At 36.8% G+C, this 17,512-nt stretch overlaps 1 pseudogene; it reads left to right on the top strand.

The window, feature by feature from the left end:
- The first annotated feature begins 1,556 nt into the window (after positions 1–1,556).
- LOC127787400 (beta-adaptin-like protein B) overlaps positions 1,557–17,512 on the top strand; it is a 48,106-nt pseudogene continuing 32,150 nt past the window's right edge.

Below are 17,512 nucleotides of genomic sequence, written 5' to 3'. Positions count from 1 at the left end.
TGGGGGCATAGTTGATGGCCTTCTTCCAGGGGCACAATTAATGCTTGTGCCGGGAAGATAGCCTTTTGCTTGCAATTTATCATCTAGGGGAGGAGGACTACATCCGATGCCCTTGAGTCATTCTAGGAGACTGTAGACTACATGCTAGGCATTTTTTACAATTATGGGAAAATTCTACTAGAGATACTTCTTTGAATGTTTCCTCATTTATACCCACAATTGTTCTTTGCTCATTTGTTTAAATACAATGCTTTTTTAAAGGAAGAAAACATATCTTCAAGTTTTTTCGCCTTCTTCTCTGATTGACAACTAAGAGTGGACTTGCATGGGGTTGTAGGGAGAGTTATGTTCGCTTGGGGAGCTACGCCCAATGGGTGTTTTCCATTTGCAATCTACCAACCAAATGAAGTAGATAGAATGTTGGATAGGCCTTCATAGTGGTAAATGTTAGTGATGTGCCATAATACTAAATTTAGATAACATCTAGCTTGTGTAATAAAATACATATGATGTATCTTTGTATATAGTTGTAAAAGACAAGTTTTTCATCATTTATCACTTTCCAATTTGTTGTATGAATGAGTTCCTGAATTTCTTGTTTGAGTTTTATTCTTAAGATGTTAAGAATATGTGACGAAATTCTCTAGTACTAGAATTTCTCAAATATTCCTAGTCCTTAGATTAATCAAATGGGGACTCTAAAATAACACACTTGAAAGCACAATCATAAAGAAATCCAGGATGCCTTAGTGGTTTGGCTTTTGTTTGTTTTCTTTATGATTGCTCGGAAGATGCCTTAGTGTAAGGTGTAAATGTTTTACGATTTTTTTTATTTATATATCAAAAATAAAATATTAGGCATAAGTATAAAATTTTGAATTTTCAAGATGAAATAACACACTTAAAAGCATAATCATTAAGGATATGCAAATGACCCAAGAAATTTAGAAACTAGATCGAGTCAAATATTTAGGCGTGATTCAATTTTTCTAAAATTCGGATTAGTTAAGATGAACTCAATTTTGTTTTGGCTAGTGGTGTTGGAAAATCAAATTAAAGAGGAGCCAAACCAATTTGTTAAAAAAAAACACAAAAAGTTATCCAAATTAAACTAAAATAAAAATAAAAAACCCATATCTATTTTAGGTCCCTCAATTGAAAAAACCTTCACCCATTAATTGAATAGGCAAATGTTGCTATTAACAATTCTAGATTCAATTTCTCTTTAGGTTTGATTTCTAACCCTCCACTTGGGGTTTGAAATCAAACTCAATTGGATAAAGAAAGTTTGATTTCAAATTTAACATCTTATTTTGATTTGATTTATTTAATTTTTAGTTTTTTTATAATTAAAGGAGAAAGAAAAAATGGTTATTTTATTTATTTTTTAACAATAAATAATATTATTACTATTTTAAAACATGAAAAATAATTTTTGTAATTACATCAAATTTTAAGAGTAGTTATTGCAATTTTTTTTAACGGTTGTTTTGCTTGAACACAGGTGGATCCGGTCTAGAAAGCGGTTCGGGTACAAGGCCGTGTTCGGTTTCAATTTTCAAGCTTCAACTGCCTCGCGGGCATGAAATTGGTTCCTCGCCAATCGCCATTTTCATAACTCTGCGTGTCGAACCGAACGGAGAAGATGAGTGGCCTCGACTCCAAGTACTTCTCCACCACCAGGAAAGGCGAAATCCCTGAGCTCAAAGGGGAGCTCAACTCTCAGTACAAGGTTCTTGATCGCCACCCCGCCTCTTCTTATTCATATACATTAATGGATTCTATTTCTTCGGTCTTGATTCCTACCATTTTCCGGTTTCGACTGTGATCTGCTTCATTTGTGTTCTTGAATTCGTCATTTGGTGTTTTTCCGACTGATTCGCGAGACATGTCAATCTATCTATTCCCCTTTTTTCTCTGATTCATTTTTCTGGTTGTTGTGAGCTTTCTTTGAATTCAGTTCCGCTTCTGCTAGGTTTTCTAGTCAAGCTTAGGATGACATTGGCCCAACAGTTTCGCATGCACTACCCATATTCATGACGGATTGATTCTCATATTTACAGTGTTTTGTCGTTTGAATTACCGGTATTACGATTCTTGGCTGTCACATATGGATTACTTTACATGAAAAGGTATAAATGTGACAATTTGATTCACTTGTGCATGGAGGATTTTTGCACATCATTGCTTGTCTGATCGTGTCCTGCCTTTTTTTTTCTTCCCTTTTTCTTTTTTTGAGACGAGTAACCCACAGCCACTATCTTTCGAGTATGCACTGGGTAAACCCGGAATGTTTACAATAGCTCGTAAACTACAGACACCAGGTAAACCAATCAAAAGTTGACAGGCTCATGTCCTTAGAGAGGTTTGATCCTCGGTATCTAGCATGGGCATTCCCACTTGACCACTAGGCTAGACCCTAGGGGTTGTCTCCTGCCATTTTCAAGGAACATATTTTTCCTTTTCTTTCTCTTTGTCCTTATTTTCGCAAAATCAGTATTTGTACTTTTTATTCTTTTGATGACTGCACAAAGACTTTCTTCAAACATGTATGAGTATGATAAAGATCGTTAAATGCGAAAGGCACCTTTAAGGCCCTATGCCATTATATTATCTGAAGAGCTAGGCGCCCAAAAAAGCACTTGACATATTTTGACATGCAAACGATAATTAGAAATGTAAATAAGACTCTTAAAATACTCCCAAATACAAATTCTTTTAATAATACTCAAATAAATAACTTTGGGATCTAGCAAAAAATGGATAATGTTCAAACATCTTTGGGATCTTGCAAAAAATTATATCTGGATCTTTTTTTCTCATTTCCACTAATGTGGGACTGTCTCGAGGGAGATTTGGGTGGGTGAATTGTAGGCATAGAAGTAGATTTTAAGAAGTGTTTATATTTGTGTTTATGTTTGGGAATTGTTTCTTTAATTTCTTGTATTTGTAGGTAGTTTTTATTTTATGAATGGAATAGAACCACCATTTTTCATACCTTCCTTAGATGTGGTCCTAGGACATGTAAGTTGGTTATAGATAGTGGTAGCAGCATGAATGTTGTGTCTCAAACTACTATAGGAAGGTTGAACCTTAAGGTAGAGCCACACTCCAAGTCGTTTAGGGTAGCTTGGGTCAATAGGACTATGTTATCAGTCACTAAGAGATGCTTAATTCCTATTCAAATGGGAGACTATAATGATAGGGTGTATTGTGACGTTTTACCTATGGATGTGGCCCATGTTTTGTTGAGGCGTCCTTGGCTCTATGACCTAGATGTCACTAACCATGGTAGGAAGAACACGTGTCTTTAGGTATAAGGGTAAGAATATCATTCTCATTTCCTCCAAACCCATTCCTAGAGATACTAGAGCAAAGAATGTGTATCCCAAAGGCTCTAGTTAAGAAGAATATCCATCTCCTAGATAGTCATGCTTTTGAAAGAGAAACTTTAGAAAGTTAGTGTTTGTTGGTCATGGTGGTTAGAGAGACCCCAACATAGAGCTTAGATTGTCTATGTTTAGTCCTCTCGTGAGATACGTGAGCTATTAGATGAATATTCGAATGTCATACTTGATGAGTTACCTAATGAGCTCCCACCAATGAGAGACATCCAACATGCTATTGTTCTAGTTCCTAGTTGCATAATCTTTCCCACTGTAAGTTGAATCCCAAGGAGAGAGCAAAATTGAATAGGTTGGTAGAAGAACTTTTAGGTAAAGGCTTTAGACATTCTTAGTCCTTGTGTAGTTCTTGCCGTTTTTACTCCTAAAAATGATGGATCTTTGTGGATGTGCATAGATAGCCTAGTCATTAATAAGATCACGATAATGTATAGGTTTTGCATCCCTAGACTTGAGGATATTCTTGACATGTTGGCTGGTTCTAGTTAGTATTCCAAGATTGACTTGTATAGTGGTTACCATCTAATTAGGATTAGACCAGAAGATGAGTGGAAGACTACATTCAAGACCCAAGATGGACTTTTTGAGTGGCTAGACTTGAGGATATGCTTGACATGTTGGTCACTTCTAGTTGGTATTCCAAGATTGACTTGCGTATTGGTTACCATTAGATTGCAATTAGACTAGGAGATGAGTGAAAGACTGCCTTCAAGACCCAAGATTGACTTTTTGAGTGGTTAGTCATGCCTTTTAGGCTTTCTAATGCTCCTAGTATCGTTATAAGCATAAAGACTTATGTTCTAGGTCCCTTTATAGGGGAATTTCTAGTGGTCCATTTTGATGATATCTTGGTCTCTAGTAGGTTAAGGAAGGAGCATTTGAGTCACCTTAGTCAAGTATTTGCTAAACTTAGGGAAGCCAAGTATGCTAATCTAATAAAGTGAAGCTTCTTGTAGTCTAATGTGCACCTTTTAGGGTTTATTGTGTCAACCTAGGGTATAGTTGCTGATCCAAAGAAGGTTAGAGCTATTAGACAGTGACCAAAACCCATGACTGTTTCTGAGGTTCATAGTTTCCATGGTCTAGCCACTTTCTATAGTAGATTTATTGAGAGATTTGGTAGTATCATGGGTCTGATAACCAATTGTCTTAAGAAGGGAGAGTTCCATTGGATCCTTGTTGTTACTAAAGCTTTCCTAGACATCAAGCAAAAGATGACTTGGGCACCTATCCTTAGGCATCCTGACTTTGCTAAAGTTTTTGAGGTTCATGTGATGCTTTTGGGATAGGTATAAGAGGTGTTGAGTCAAGAGGGGCATCCTATATCATTCTTTAGTGAAAAGCTCTTAGATGCTAAGGTGAGGTATACCACCTATGAGGAATTTTATGTTGTGGTATGTTCTCTTGACCATTAGAGGTATTATCTCTTACCTCAAGAGTTTGTTCTTTACTCCAACCATCAAGCTTTGCAATATTTGAATTCTCAAACTTGATTTGAGTGCAAAGTATGCTAGGTGGGTCAAGTTCTTGAATGAGTATACTTCTATTCTTAAGAATCATTCTAGTGTTGAGAATTAAGTGGCAGATAGCCTTAGTAGGATCATAGCCACTCTTAATGTCATGAGCATAAAGGTCACAGGTTTTGATAGTTTGAAAGATGAGTATGCCTGTTGTCCTAACTTTAGCATCATCTATGAGGAAATCAATTAGGGTGACGTTTGTTGTCATTCATAAAGGATACTCATTTAGGGGCACCAGGTTATTCATTCCCCATACATCCTTTAGGGATTTCATTGTGTGGGAGTTACATGCTAGGGAATTAGCTAGCCATTTAGGGAGGGATAAGACCATTGCCTTAGATACTGATAGGTTCTATTAACCTTCCTTATAACGGATGTAGCTAGGATAGCTTCCCAGTGCTGCACTTGTTAGTTGGGTAAGACCAGAGAAAGAACATCGAACTTCACAATCCTCTTCCTTTACCACATCACCCTTGGCAAAATTTAAGTATGGATTTTGTCTTAGGTCTTCCCAGAACATCTAGAGGCCATGATTCTATCTTTGTTGTTGTTGATAGGTTTTCTAAGACAACAAACTACCTTCCATGTAGCAAATGTGTTGATGGTTCACATATTGCTAAATTGTTTTGTAGGGAGGTTGTTAAATTGCATGAGTTACCAAGTTCCATTGTGTCAAACAGGGGATGTGTTCATGAGCTATTTTTGGAAAACCTTATGGCAGATATGTGGCGGTAAACTTTTGTTTGCTTCTGCATTCCACCCCCAAACTAATGGTTAAACCAAGGTTGTTAACCATAGTTTGGGTGATTTCCTTAGGTGCATTGTAAGATAAAAATTAGGAGTTTGGGATCTTATGCTTCTGACCATCGCATTTGCTTATAATCATGTTGTCCATAGATCATCCACTGCTGTTAGTGTGTATAAGGTTGTAAGCCCAGTACCCCCATTGACCTTGTGGCACTTCCACCTAATTCCCATATTTCTTAACTGAGTCTTTTGCTTAACACCTTTGAGACTTGCATGCTAAGCTTAGGTGTAAACTTGCAATGAGCAATGTTGATTATAAGCTTGCTGTTGATGTGTACTGTAGGGCTAAGGACTTTAATGTGGGTGACTATATCATGGCTCAAATCCATGCAAGCATTATCCTAAACATTCTTTTAAGAAATTACGTGCTTGAGCTGTTGGCCCATACCCTATTATTCAAAAGCTTGGTCCTAAAGCATATTTATTAGATTTTCCTAATCATATCATTTTAAGAAGTGTTCATGTTTGGGAAATAGATTTGTATTTGTGGGTAGTTTTTATTTTATGTTGGACATTTATATATATATATATATATGTTTGTATTTTCAATTTGAAGGTAATTAATGGTCAGTGTCTCTGAATTTCTCTTCTCTCTCTCAATTTTCTCTCTTCTTCTTCTTCTTCTTCTTCTTCTTCTCTGTCTCTTCTACTTCTTTCACTCCTCTTTTTCTCTCCTCTCCATTCTCTTCTGTCCTACATCATCGACTTTATCAAACAAATTCAAAAGTTATGTTGTAGCAGTAGTATAAAAAAATAAAAAATGTAATATATTATAAAGCCAGTAAACAATGAACAGAAAATTAAAATAACCATCAATAGCCTAATTATAAAGCTAAAGCACACTAGAATTCTAGAGAGAAGAAACATAGAGATCGGGTGTCATCTGTGTCACTAAGCCACAAGTATCGAACTAGAGAAAGAATGAGATAGAGGGATGGGCATCAAAGGGATTGCCTACCACAGCACCACTAGCATGCCTACCAGCAAAGAGTAGCAACCTGAAAGGTTAACTTCATGCCATCATGCACTATGGGTTCATCAAGGAGTGATTTCACTCATTGAAACCCCTCGAAATGTGAGAACTCTATCTAATCTCTAGTGACTGTTCTCCAACTCACCTTCTTGTAATCTATGCCATAGTGACCTTCCCAACTGCAAAAGAAGAGAAAATAGAAGGAAGTTGAGAAGTGGACTTATTATAATCGTGTGAATAGTAGCAACAGCTTGACAATGATCTCCTTTCTTTCTTATTTTTCTTTTTTTTTTTTTTCTAGTTGTTTTTGGCTTGTAAGTGCCTCTTTGCTTGCCTTTTTTTTATTTTAAGAGGCAATTGTTCTTTACCTTATTTTTAACACCCATAGCTGTCAAAAGTGCGCCTCCTATGTGCAAGGCTCAGCTGAGGGCACCTCGCTCTATGAGATGTGCATTTAAGCTCTAAGGTGTGTGCCTCACCTATAGGAGCATGCCTTTTGTGCATATGTCATAATTTTTTTTGTTCTTAATTTTTGATAGACTTGTTAAAATCTAACAAGTAATAACTAGTTAAAAAATTATAAGAAATTTGAGAAAACAATAAAAACACCATATTAGCTATATAACAAATGTGTGCCTTGCATCCAAATGGCTCATGCCTATGCCTCACACCTTGCTCTTGGCTCCAAGCACTCTTGCGCTTCAATGGACCTTGAGTCTTTGGTAACTATGTTTACACTTGGGCAAGCACCTTTAACATCTGTCACCTCATTTGAGGCACTTGCCCATGCGTCACCTGATTGAAGCTTCCTTGTCTAGAGGTAAACAAGGTGCTTTCATGGAGCCTCAAGGAGCTCGAGCACATAGGTGAGCTACGCACTCACCTTTCCCTACATTGAGTTTGATGCCTTTCATGCACAAAGAAGCCAGACTGCTAAAAATATCTTTCCCAGAATAGATGGGATACCTGTGTTAATGTTTGACAGTTTTGAATTAGTATATAAATTAAAATCAAACTTCTGTTACTGTACCTGCTCTGTTTTTGTCATGCAGGATAAAAGAACAGATGCTGTGAAGAAGGTTATTGCTGCCATGACTGTTGGGAAAGATGTTTCATCACTTTTCACTGATGTTTTGAATTGCATGCAAACAGAGAATTTGGAGCTTAAAAAGCTTGTTTATTTGTATCTGATAAATTATGCAAAAAGCCAACCTGACCTTGCAATACTTGCAGTCAACACTTTTGTGAAGGTATGAACCATGTTAAAGCTTTGGTCATCTACCATTTCAATGATTTCATTATGTTTTAGGTATTCCAGCATGAAATTGTGGATGCACTACCAATTATGTTTGTGGATATCTTGCATTATATTTGCATTGTCATTAGTTAGGATGAATAAATAAGTAAGGTTGTATATCTTATCTGATATAAAAAATTCATTATTAATCTTAAACTTTTGAATGTGAATACTTGATGAAGGATAACTCCCCCAATCAGGAACTAATTCTCACCACTTGCTCAGGACTGAATTCACCACCCTTTGTTATTAACCTAAATAATTCCATGTACAGAAGGTCTGACAAACTATGATGATAACATATATTTCGTTAATGGGTTAGAGTATGTTCCAATAATCTAATGGTGGATCTTTACATTCTATGCATTTATACTTGCATTTGTTGTTCATTAACAAAATGTTGTCATAAAGATACATAAAATGCATGAGAAATTTACTGTTGTTGAGTTGTATGATTGTGTGTATATAGTACGCCTAGGGTTAATCTTATGTTTGAGCCCGTGGCCTATGGCCCATTTAGTATTTTGTATATATATAGGTGTATAGTCTATGAGTTTAATTAATTGAATATACATACCTAAAGCTAGGGTTTTCTTTCTCTCTAAGCTTCACATTGTATCAGAGCCAAAATACAAACCCTAGTTGCCACCGTCGGTTGTGTCACTGCCGCAGCCTGTCGTGTCACCGCCGTTGCCGCCCATTGTGTTCCTGCTGCTCACGCTGTTGGTCTGCAACAGTTCTCCATCGTCTAGCCACCAATCACGAGCACAACCGCTGATTTGTCGACCCCTGAAGGCCCATTGCGGTTGCCACCGCCACGCGCCGCCTCTCTCGCACTGTTCACAGAGACTTTTTTTGCTTTGATCTCTCTCTCCAGTGCTCCAATCACAATGTCGTCTTCATCATTAGACTTGCCTCCTTCATTCCATCCTAGTCCCAGTGATTTCGTTGCCATCCGCCATCGCCAGCTGTCGGCCTCCGCCATTGCCAACTGTCGGCTTCCGCCATCCGCCATTGCTCCAGCGTGCCTCCACTGCGTCATTCTTTGTGCTGGATCATCCAGCCTTTCTTTTTTGTCTCATTTAGCCCCTTTTGTTTCAGATCTGTTGATCTTGTAGGGCTCCCTTTCATCCAACATGGCTGGTACAAGTATTCTATCTCCTTCTCCAGCCATTGCTACTGAGAAGCTGATAGGCATTTCCAATTATATCTCTTGGTCCAAGGCAATTGAACTATGGTGTATGGGTCAAGGTTTACAGGATCATCTGACTACCAAGGTTGAGAATGTGACCACAGACAAAATTGAGTGGCAGAGAGCTGATGCTTTGTTGTGCAGTCTCCTGTGGCAGTCAATTGATCATTCTCTTCATTCCATTCTTACTACAGCAATTGAATGCGTATCCAAGTTGATGGTTCATATTATATTTGGATTAAATGGTAATACATCTTATATTATTTACATGCTAAAAATCTCTCATGAAGGAGAAAGAATAGTTGTGATTCTTTTTTAACCTTGTTGGATTCAAGTTTTGTGTTGGTGATCTGGAGCCGCATTAGACTGCACGAAATCTTGTTCTGCTTGATTACTTCATGGATTATAAACCATTCTTTGTGGTTTATTTGAATGTCAATTTATTGTTTTCAGGAATTTTTTGTATCTTTTGTTCATCGTATTTGTCCCGCCACTTACAAGTACTTTTATGTCCTTCAAGTTACTTGATAATATCTTCTTATATATGCTATTGTTTATGTTTCCTGCACTCACCATGCCATCCAGTGAAATCCAACCACCACCCATACCTGTAACTTTCCTGAAAAGCAATACTGTCCTACTTTTTCTGCACTTTCCTTTAATAAGCTTTGGCATCTCATAGGACTAAATAATTGATGCTGTCAGGTCTTCATCTTACCTCATGTGCATGCATGTAGATATGTCAATAATGACAAATGGCATTTACTGTGATTTCGTTTGTTTTTTGTGTATGTCGTTATCATGCAAATGTTTTGGGAAACACTTCCATTTTTTTTTTCTTTCAGAAATTCAGCATGGAGCATCATCTCTGCTCTCCACCTTTCATGGAGGTTATACAAGTGTATTAAACCTATTGATTTTAGAAACAGGCTTTTATATTTATTTCTTTTTCTAATATTTGTTTTCTATTTCTTATATAGCTCAAAATTGCATCAATGAATCTTAGTGTTTCATTTGTCTGGCTACTTTGCAGGATTCGCAAGATCCAAATCCTCTGATTCGTGCCTTGGCTGTGAGGACAATGGGATGCATTCGTGTTGATAAAATCACAGAATATCTGTGTGATCCCCTTCGGAGGTGTCTTAAGGTTGACTCTGTTGTTTTAAAAGCTTGGCTAGTTTAAACTTTCAGATTTTCACATTCCATTCTCAAATTTTTTTTGCAACTGTTAATAATGGTACAATCAAATAAAAAGAAAGGAGCATTCAAAACTAAGGAATATGCAGAGGAATGGCATTCTGCTGTATTCTTCTCATTGATTGTATATATCAATTTAGAACAATAAGGGTTGTTACCCTATTTATACAGCAAGGTGGTTATATATCTTGAATTTACGGATCATATAAGAGAAAAAAGAATAAAAGAATAAAAGAATCATTCTAGAATGTACAAGAAGGATCTTTTTATGCTGACTGTCAAAGGTAGCCAAAAAATCCAATATCTTATGCATTGCTGGTTTACAAGAATATATACAAACTGATCTTACATAATTGGAAGTTTCCTAAACTGGTTTAGGGAATTTTCACAAATATACAACCAAGATAGGATCTTCTAGAAGAAAATTTAGGATGAAAATATAGAAACATGGATCATGTATATTAATCTCCTAATATGTATAGGAATCTCAGTATCTTCTAACACTCCCCCTCAAGATTATGAGTGAATATCTTGCATTCCAATCTTGTTTAGCAGTTTGACACACAAGACTAGGTAACCCTTTTGTAAGAATACCTGCTAGTTGATCTCTAGTAGGTGCAAACAGGGTGCAAATCAGTCCACTATCTAGCTTTTCCTTTATGAAATGCCTATCCACTTCAACATGTTTTGTCCGATCATGTTGAACTAGATTATGTGCAATGCTAATGGCAAATTTGTTGTCACAATAGTCTTATAGGTGCTGTCCACGTGACCCTTAGATCTTCTAGGAGTATCTTAAGCCAAAGTAATTCACAAATTCCTTGTGCCTTAGACCTAAAGTCTGCTTTAGCATTTGACCAGGCTACAACACTTTGTTTCTTACTTCTCCAAGTCACAATATTACCTCCTAGAATGTGCAATACTTGATGTAGACCTTCTACCAACAATTAACCCTACATAGTCAACATTTGTATAAGCTTCAAGAGACAGCTCACTCCTTTTTCTAAATAATATACCCTTACTTGATGTCCCCTACCAATTATGCAAGATCATGTACACTGCTCTTAAGTGAGTTTCCTTTGGATTATGCATGAATTGACTAGCCACACTTACTGCATAAGCAATGTCTGGCCGTGTATGTAATAGGTAAATGAGTATTCCAACCGACATCTAATAGGACCCTTTATCCATTGCACTATCTTCTGGGACTTCTCCTAGCCGGTAATTAGGTTTAGTAGGTGTGTCAACAGCCCTACTTCCCAGCATACTAGTCTCAGTCAACAAATCAAGTACGTATTTCTGTTAAGTTATAAAGATTCCTTGCTTAGAATGAGTCACCTCAATACCTAAAAAATACTTTAATCTGCCCAACTCCTTAATTTCAAATTCTTTGACTAAACATCCTCTTAAAAATTCCATGCCTTCAATATCATTACTGGTTACTATTATATCATTCACATACAGAAGTAATGCAGTCACTCCCCTTGTAGCTGAGTGATATATAAACAAGCTATGATCACCTTGACTTTGTTTATATCCCATACCAAGCATGACTTTGGTGAAACTTCTAAACCATGCTTTTGGTGACTGTTTTAGTCCATATAAAGTTTTTTCAAGCTGCAGACCACTTTTTCGTCTGTCTTTGGTCCAAACCCGGGTGATACTTCCATATAGATCTCCTCCTCTAAGCCCCCATCTAAGAAAGTATTTTTGACATCAAATTGGGGAGTGGATGTCAATCATCCCCAGCTTGCTCACCAAGGCTTCAAACTGAGTACTATGGAGACCTTTGGTGAGGACATCTGCCACTTGTTGAGTAGATGGAACATAGGAAATCTGCAAGAGACTTGTATCCAATTTTCCTTTCAAGAAATGCCTATCAATCTCAATATGCTTTGTTTTTTCATGTTGCACCGGATTGTGGGCTATGTTTATAGCTGATTGATTATCTCCCAAAAGTTTAATTGGCCTTGGCACTAAAATTTTTAAATCTTCTAGAATGATCATGACCCATAAGATTTCACACACACCTAGAGCCATAGCTCTAAACTTAGCTTCAGCACATGATCTAGCCACCACCCCTTATTTTTTACTCCTCCAAGATATCAAATTCCCTCCAAGGAATACGCAATACCCCGTTGTGGATCTTCGATCAACTAAAGAACTATCATAATCTTCATCCATATAGCCTTGAAGCCTCAAGTCTGTTCCATGAGTAAATAGAATCCCTTTTCTAGGTGTAGCTTTGAGATAACATAGAATCTTTCTAACTGCTGCCATATGTTCCTCATTAGGATCATGCATGAATTGACTGACTAGGCTGATAGCAAAGGATATGTCAGGTCTAGTGTGTGCTAGATATATTAATCGCCCTACCAAGCGCTGAAATCTCCCCTTTTTTACCTCTTGACCACCCTTATTTGCTTGCAGTTTTGTATTGCGATTTACTGGTATCCGTCCCCCTTTTCCTAATAATAAACCAGTTTCATCAAGCAAATCTAAAACATGTTTTCTTTGTGATAGAAAAATGCCTTCCTTTGAGTGAGCTACTTTAATGCCTATGAAGTACCTTAATTGGTCAAGGTCTTTGATTTCAAATTCTCGAGCTAAGTTGTGCTTTAGACAGCCCTGTTCAACTGTATCATTCTCGGTCACCACAATATTATTCACATATACCAGTGTTGTTAAAGGCGCGCGTAGGCGCAAGGCCCCTCAAGGCGCAACCATCTCGCCTTGCCATGTCCAGGTGAGGTGAGATCCAGCCAGGTGCGCCTAGGCCCTTCAGGCGCGCCTCCCTCAAGCGCACATTCATTAGGCGCACATGCCTAGCTGAAAAATCATGTTTTATTTTTTAAACATTTCTGTTAAAACTTAAAGAGAGAAAATAATAAAATACAATATTGAAAAGTCAACAAAACTCAAAAATATAATGTTCCAGCTCATCTGATTTCTAGAAGGCCAAGAGACTACACCTCCAAGGCTCCAAAACTCTCTTACGCAGCATTCTTTTCTCTCCGCAACACAGCAACTGCAACTCCTCAAGTTCCAGTTCTCCAGTTCTGATTGAGGTGCTTCTGCTTCTCCAGGCCAAGGTAACATATCGACAATCCCTTCTTTTTCTTCTTACGTTGCTGGCAGCTGCTAGCTTGCTTCTTCTTCGGCAATCCTTGTTGCTTCTTCTTCTTCTTATTACGCGACTACTTCTTAATCTTACATTGCTTTGATGCTATCCTTCTTCTTCTTCTTCTTCTTCTTACACGGCTGCTTCTTACATTGTTGCTATCCTCCTGCTCCTTCTTCTTCTTCTTTTTCTCCTGCTATCCTTCTTCTTCTTCTTTCGCTGCTGCTACTGTTAGCCTGCTTCTTCTTCTTCTTCTTCTTTCTTACACTGCTGCTACTTCTTTTTCTTCATCTTCTTCTTCTTCTTCTTCTTACGCTGCTGCTACTGCTAGCCTGCTTCTTTTTCTTCTTCTTCTCTTCCTCTGCTTCTTCTTCTTCTTTCTTACGCTGCTGCTGCTACTTCTTCTTCCTTTTCTTCTTCTTCTTCTTTAGTTATTTTTTTTTTAATTTTTATTTGTTGATGCTTGCTGCTGCTTCTTCTTTTTCGTTTTTCTTTTAACATTTTTTGGCATAATTTAGCCTTAGTCTTTACAAATTTTCAAGTATACTCATATAGAACTGCAGCATTTAGAAATAGAATAGAAGTTTTAATCCTTAATCGGATCCTATGCTTGATTAGAAATAGAATAGAAGTTTGATCTCTACTACTTCCCTAGATTTCTTCTTTCCCCTCCTTGAAATTTTTTCTCTTCTCCTCCAATCTTTTGCCATACTTCTTGTTGTCCTGCTCCTGCATCAGTTCTCCATTCCAAAAAATCCCACCGCTAATTAGAATTCTTTTTCAACCCCTCCCTTCCTTGGTTGAAATTCAGCCACTTATTGATCCATGCTTCTTTTCAGAATTGTTTTACAATGTTTTTTCAAATTTATGACTCCTTGCTTATGATGATTATGGCAGATATCCTAATCCTAATGGCATCTGATTCAAATGCTCCTAGTGGGTCCTCTGGCAGTGGTAGAAAAGATCCAGCATGGAAATATAACACACTGCCAGATCCAAAGGACATAAACTCTTTAAAATGTAATTTTTGTGGAAAAATAATGAAAGGAGGGGTTTATCGAGCTAAACAACACCTTGTTGGAGGGTATAGGAATGCCAAAGTTTGTCCAAAATGTCCTTCACGTGTTAAAGAAGAAATTAGAAAGTATATGTCGAAAAAGCTAGAAGAGAAGAACAGTAGTGATGTTATACCAGATTTTGATGACATTGATACCCTTGGAGATGATGATGATGATGAAGTAGTTTTTGAAAGAGGTGTTAAAAGGCCTATGTCTTCAAGTTCAAGTCAAGGTTTAACTATGCAACAAAAAAAGAAAAGGATGAAAGGGCCTTTGGATTTGCTTTTGCCTCCTAAACTTAAAGTGAGCACTGGGAAGCAAACAACAACGGAGACCCATGTCAATAAAGAACTGAGGGAGAATGCTTGCGTTTGGTTTTCTAGATGGATGTATGAAGCTGGCTTGTCTTTCAATGCAGTCAAGTATCTAAGTTTTAAGCCAATGATTGAGGCTATTGGTCGAGCTGGTTTAGGCATGAAACCTCCTAGTTATCATGAGGTGAGAGTTCCTTATCTTAAGAAGGAGTTGGTACGCACAAATGAAATTATGAAGAGTCATAAGGAGGATTGGCCTAAATATGGATGTTCCCTTATGTGTGATGGTTGGAAGGATAAGAGAGAGAGATCTTTGCTTAACTTTTTGGTAAATTGTCCAAAGGGAAGCATGTTCATTAGATCCATTGATACTTCCTCATATGCCAAGGATGCTGTTAAAATATTTCAATTACTTAACCAATTTGTAGAGGAAGTAGGTGAAGCAAATGTGGTTCAAGTTGTGACTGATAATGCCTCGGCTAATGTTTTAGCTGGTAAGTTTGCTATTTTTTAACTTTTACCTTTGAATGATGTTGATTTTGTTAGTTTAATGACAGATTTTTAACTTGTCTTATAGGAGATTTCTTAATGGCTAAGCGAAAGCACGTATATTGGACACCATGTGCTGCCCATTGCTTAGACCTAATGTTAGAAGATATTTTTAAACTTCCTATATTGAAGAAGACTTTTCAAAAAGCATGTGCAGTAAATGGATTCTTGTATAGCTCTACACAAGTGTTGAATATGATGAGAACATTCACAAAAAAAAGAGAGATGTTAAGACCTGGGAAAATAAGATTTGCCACGGCTTTCCTCACCCTTTCAAGACTTCATGAACAAAAAGCCAACTTGAGGAAGATGTTCACTTCAGAAGAGTGGACTAACTCTAAATTTGCAAGAGAAGCACGGGGTAAGCTTGCATCTCAAACAATGTTACAAGATTCATTTTGGAAAAATGTTCTTTATGCTCTCAAGGTGTCAGGGCCATTTGTCAAGGTGCTTAGAGTGGTAGACAATGAGGATAAGCCTGCTATGCCTTATATTTATGAGGCTATGGATAGGGAAAAAGAAGCCATTGCAAAATCTTTTGATGATGAAAGGAAATACAAGCAAATATTTGAAATCATTGATGGGAGGTGGAATATTCAATTGCATCGTCCTTTACATGCAACCGGATATTACTTGAATCCAGAATTTTTTTATTCAAATGCAAGCATCGGAGAAGATCAAGAGATTATTGATGGGTTGTATCAAACCATGGAGAGGTTGGTTCCCACTGCAGAGGTGCAAGACAAAATTTCTAAAGAGCTAAGCTTGTATAAAAATGCTGAAGGGATATTTGGAAAACAAATATGCATAAGAGGAAGGAATCAATTGGCACCAGGTAATATGGTTTTTTAATTAATAATCTAAGTAAGTCTAATCATTAGTCTACAACTAGCAATTTTCAATTACTGATTATGTCATTATGGTATATTTTTTCCTAGTTGAATGGTGGTCTCAATTTGGTACTGCAACCCCTAATTTGCAAAAGTTTGCCATCAAGATATGTAGTCTCACTTGTAGCTCTTCAGGTTGTGAAAGAAATTGGAGTGTCTTTGAGCATGTAAGGGTGTTTTTTCTTATTCTTAATATTCACCACTAATGGTGTATGATTTCTTATTTCTTTAACTTACTGATTCTAATTTAATTATGACAACTTCATAACAAAAAGATAAATCGATTGGAGCAACAATATCTCAATGATTTGGTATTTGTCAAGTATAATAGAGCTTTGAGACGTCACTTCAGTTTGCGTAAATCAATTGATCCAATTTCTTTAGATAAAGTTGATGAAAGTAATGAGTGGTTGCTTGGGGCAATTGATAAATTTGGAGAGTCAGATGATGAGCTGGTACATGAAGATCATGATTTGACATGGGCTGATGTTGCTATGGCATCTGGTGTTGAACAAGCTAATCACTCAACTAGATCAAAAGCGACTTCAACTTAAAATTTGACAAGGGGGGAGGGGGACAAGGGCATCAACTTCAAATGCTCCAATGGATCTTGACGAGGAAGAAGAAGATGGAGAGGGAGATGATGTAGAAGAAGATATTGGAGATGATAGTTCTGATGATGAAAATATGGATACATTTGATCTTGGTGATGAGGATGATTTCTAGTTATTATGTATATCTAGTTAATCCTAATTAAAATTTAGCCATTTAGGACCTATTAATGGTTTAAGGTTGATCATTTAACTTTTCCTTTTAAGTTGATTGTTGACTTAAAGTCTTAAAACTAACATTTTTTGGTGGGTTTTGCTTAAGTTTAATGACATTTTTAGTACTATTTTGTTGTCTTTTAATTATATATGTCAAATACTAATTTTGTTTTTTATTTGTGGTGTTTAAATGTTGATTCCTTTTTCTGATTTGTTGAAATATGGTGGGATTTAATTTGCTGAAATTTACAGGTATGTCATAAAGTATGTTTATGTTGTGATTTATTTAATATATGTTGAATTCTTGAATTTTTTGATAACATAAATGTTGATATGTGATTAGGATCTATTTTATGACTTATTATTCAATTAAGAAGTATATTTTTCTTTCTTCTTAGTCAGCACGCGCCTTGCACTTGCCAG

Source organism: Diospyros lotus, chromosome 12 (assembly GCF_014633365.1).
Source record: "Diospyros lotus cultivar Yz01 chromosome 12, ASM1463336v1, whole genome shotgun sequence".
Lineage (NCBI taxonomy): Eukaryota > Viridiplantae > Streptophyta > Magnoliopsida > Ericales > Ebenaceae > Diospyros > Diospyros lotus.
The sequence above is the reverse complement of the archived record's forward strand: the minus strand, read 5'-3'. Positions and strand labels throughout refer to the sequence as shown.